Raw genomic sequence first — 4,667 nt, 5'->3', positions numbered from 1 at the left:
AGAGCGATGCAAGAATGGGCGCGACTCCATTCTCACAAAGTTAGTCTAGGATCCCATCTAACTTTCATTATAAAATAAAATGTAAATACCAAAAGAGAAGAGGACATGTTGATCAAACAAGCCTCGAAAAGCCACGGGCTACCACCGTGTACCCCAACCCATAATTGTCAATACTCTAGAAGTACACGCTTTCTTGAGTTTTATTGCTCATTCATATTTCACTTTACGTGATTACAATTTAAATTAATAGCCGACTCAATCAAGAAGACCATGCATAACAATCATACATCAATTCATTTTTAATCTTATTTAGGACAATGGTGATCACATCACAAATTGACCTTTAATTCCATTAAACTTCCAAATTATCCAAAATTGTTGAACATAGTCAACTCACCTAGCCATTTCGGCTTAATCCACCTTTACTCAACATACTAACAAGTTATGATTGAGTAATAAATAAATAAATAATAACCTTGTGGAATAATTACTAAATTCATTCCACTTAAACCATTCAATTCCAATCCTTTAATAATCCAAATGTGGTTAACAAACCAATCCAATAAAATTATGCTTGTATCAACATTCCATACAAACATTTAATCCAATATAATTCAACATGTTTGCATCCATAATTCCATACGAACATAATCAATTCACCAAAACATGTTTCATAAACATAAGCACATGAATTAAATCAATGTGTAACCAAACAATTTCCATCCAAGTGTTCCCTAATCATGAAACTAAGTTCTTTCCTTTGGTACCTAAACATGATACTACTTGCAACGAAGAAGACATGTACGTACCTCGTATAAACAATCCTTTGCGCCACTTTTACTCACTTAAAAGTCTCCTAGAGAAAAGTCACTTCCTAGAAAACACCCAACAACAATAAATTAATACTTAACCAAAATTCCAGCAATATAAATTAGATTAAAAGTCCTTAAAACTTTATCAAAAACATGTTTTTATGCTTAATTAACTTTAAACATAATTAATTTTATTAATCAAACTCAAGGATAAAATTTTAAGCATAAAAAAACTTCGTTAAAAATGAAAAACTGCCCGAAAATCATATTTAGAGGCAGAATTTGGCCACGAGAGGGTTAAAACGAGATTAATATCAACGGATGAGTTCAGAACCTGATCAGGATTAAAACGGGATTAATATTAACGAACCGAAATCTAAACATTAAAACACGAATTTACGTGTTCAAAATAATCTGGAATTAAGTTAAACTAATTAGTAGTTATAATCACCAACATTTCAAAACATCATTACTATAAAAGCCCTAAATCAATTGTTCATAAAAACCCTAAAATCATGATTTTCAATAATAAAAAACCTTAGGTTATTAAATTTACAAAATCTGAAAATTATAACATTTATAAAATCTGAAATTATAAAGTTTAATTATCAAAATACAATTAATGGGCCAATTAAGAAAGTAAAGTGGGTTTGGTTTGTTTATTGGACATAAATTATTGAAGAAAGGTACATAAAAAGTTCTTTGTAATAAAATCGTTCATCAAACCCAAAAATAATTTGAAACTTTTGAAATTAAATCCGAAAAAATACAAATAAATATTATGAATAAAAAATAATTTCATTAATAATATATTTAAAAATATGGGGGATTACAATGGCAGACTAGTTTCTAAGCAGGCAAGCAACACTTGTTTCAATCAGATTAATCATACTAATCAACGTACCTCCTATCCAATAACTATAATCAGGCTACATTTCAATAGACTTGTATAAGCAGAAACTCCAATCTGCCAAATCTAATAAAGTTATATACCATATTTTTTCCCATAACTTCCTACTCCAATAAATCTACTAGTAAGAGCCTCGTCGTGTGAGAAATCTACCGATAAACCAGAGAACCTCCAAAACTTTGCATTTCCTAACATTCCTTGGTACTTCAATAACCCAACAAAACAAAAAATTCCAATATCCTAACATTCCTTGTTACTTCTATTCATCAACAACGCCATCAATACATTATTCAACAGAAAGTACGAAAGAAAATCGAGCTTCTACAAAATCCACACTGCGATTTTTAAATATTTTCATGATCAGGAAATCAAACAACAATCAAATAAACAAACTACATCACGTTCATATAGCAATAAATTGATGAAACCCAGAATTATTCTGAAACTTACTCCAAATCCCAAAAATCTTCTACAATAGAACCCTAATTAGCATGATTCCATGAAATCTCGCATCCTAATTAAATGATGCAGTGGTATCAATTAACTATCAAATTTGACACAGAATGAGGCCGAATTTGCATTAAAGCGATACACAAGACATTTTGATTGTTAATGGTTGATGAGCTATATATGTTTAGGGTTTTGGAAATGGGGGAAGAGAATGCAACAATGTGTGAGAGAAGGAGAGAGAGAGAGACCTAGATGATATCTTTGGCTCGATCGCTGCAGCGGTGAGGCTTGGGTTGCTGGTGATCACCCTCTGAAACGCCCCACAGACTCTCTCGCCGCCGTACTGGCGATGGTGATGGTAGTGCTGACGGTGACTCACTTGTACGTACTCATCGCGCACTAGCAGTAGCAATGTCACCCTGTCTAAAATGTTAAAGTAGATAACTAGAGGAGATTGGAGACTACAGGTAACAACTGTTTTGTCAAGACCAATATACCCCTAGTAAAAAGCGAGTCCATGGGGGCTCCGTTCTCTTCACTTTATCTAGTTTGACGTGAGTTTTTTAAAGTTTAATCTAATTTGGTTTGGTATGGTTTAATATCTAACTAATTTTTTGCCTGTTTTATGTACGGGTAGATTGAATATCAAAATACATATGAAGTGGTAATCAATTCATGATTTCTTTATGTTTATTTACTTCAATCTATTAAAATTTGGAAAATTTGAAAGAAAAAGGCACATGTGAGTATTGATTTTTGTACAACAAATTCACTAAATTTATTTAATTACTTGGGATAGATAAGGGGAAGTAAATGTTTGTGGGGGTGAAACCTAAAGAGAGACACATGTTATCATGACATGCAAATTTCCCTTGTTAAATACTTATGAAAGTATAATTTAGATGTATGAGAGGAGAAGAATAAGAGAGATGTTCTTTAAGAAAAATAAGAAATAAAATTCAAAAGGGAACACGTGACTTACTTGGGATAGAGAGTGGGGAGTGGTGTGGGGATTGAAACCTAAATAGTGGACATGTCATTATCGCATACAAATTTTCCGTATTAAATTAAACTAGTTTTTTGGTATGTTTTACACATGCATAGGTTGAATATCAAAATATATATGAAGTTGTGAAATTAATATGTTCATGATCTTAAATATATTCCTCAATTTATCATAACTTGGGAAATTTAAAGGAAAAAATGCATATATGCAAATTGATTTTTGCAAATTGGATTCATTACATCTATCGATTTAATTGGGATAGGAAAGGAAGAGTGGAAATGGAGATGAAACATAAAGATGACACATGTCATCAAGTCATGCAAATTCACTCCTTATTAAATATTAGTATAGATATAGATTCGATTCGGAACTATTATATGTCCAAGGTCCAATATTGAAATAATTTCAAAGGTTTACCTTTGTTTGCTCAAGCTTACAGGAGCTTGTATAGAAGAGAAGAAGAATAAGATAGATGCTCTTAATATATTGAAAAAAAAGAAAGAAAAAAAAAAAAGAGAGAGAGAAAATAAGAAATGAAATCCAAAAGAGGACACGTGGTAAAAAAATACCTTGTTTTAAAATATTAGTATAGATTTGTCTAAATGTTAGCGGTTTTTGTAACCCTAATGTATAAGAAAAAATATTATTAGATGAGATCTTGTTAAATATATTTTAATGAACACTAATATAGAATAGAGATATTTTACAATAAGTAAAAAAGAAATAAAAAGGTATGGTATGATATGTTCTGATTCTAATAAGAATATGTAATAAATTAAATTCTTGAAAATAAGGTGAAGGGAACATAGACTTAGAGACCATATATCCTAATTTATTTATTTATTTTGAATAGTACCAAATATCCTCAAATAAAATTGGGAAATTCTTGCTAGTATAGTACACAAATAATTACCAACAAGAGTTGGCTCAAGTGGTAAGTAACTTGATGTCGCTTAAGGGAGGTCTCGGGTTCGAGCCTCACTGTATGTAGAAACTCTTGTTGTGAGACTCACCCACTATAAGCCAGGTGTGCTACCCTAGTCGGATCCGAATGTAGTCCGAGCTAAGCTCCGGTGAACCGGGTGGGCTTTCTAAAAAAGAATAGTACACATAATTTTAGGCTTAACTATTGCTTGATTTTGTTTAGCTACTTGTACTATAATATAACTTTCCTACCCTTTATTTTACAATTTCCTTCCCTGTCTATGAGTTACCCAATTCCTTACCAAAGTGATGGATCCCTTCAGTCTGGAGTTGCATGCTTCATTCTTTTATGTGCCAACCCCCTTAGCATTGCAACATAAATGTGCAAGCCTACGCACATCCAATGGTGTGGGTGGAGACAAGGATTAACAGGCCACATTATTTGATAAGTCTTGAATTGGATTTGATTTGGATTTCCATATATACAGATCCGATTTGAACCATGAATGAAAGAGGAGAGGCCGAGAGGGTTAAGGGACATTGAACAACTTCCCACCATTAAGCC

This window comes from Chenopodium album, chromosome 20 (genome assembly GCF_948465745.1).
Source record: "Chenopodium album chromosome 20, dcCheAlbu1.1, whole genome shotgun sequence".
Classification (NCBI taxonomy): Eukaryota; Viridiplantae; Streptophyta; class Magnoliopsida; order Caryophyllales; family Amaranthaceae; genus Chenopodium; species Chenopodium album.
Note: the sequence above shows the minus strand (reverse complement) of the source record.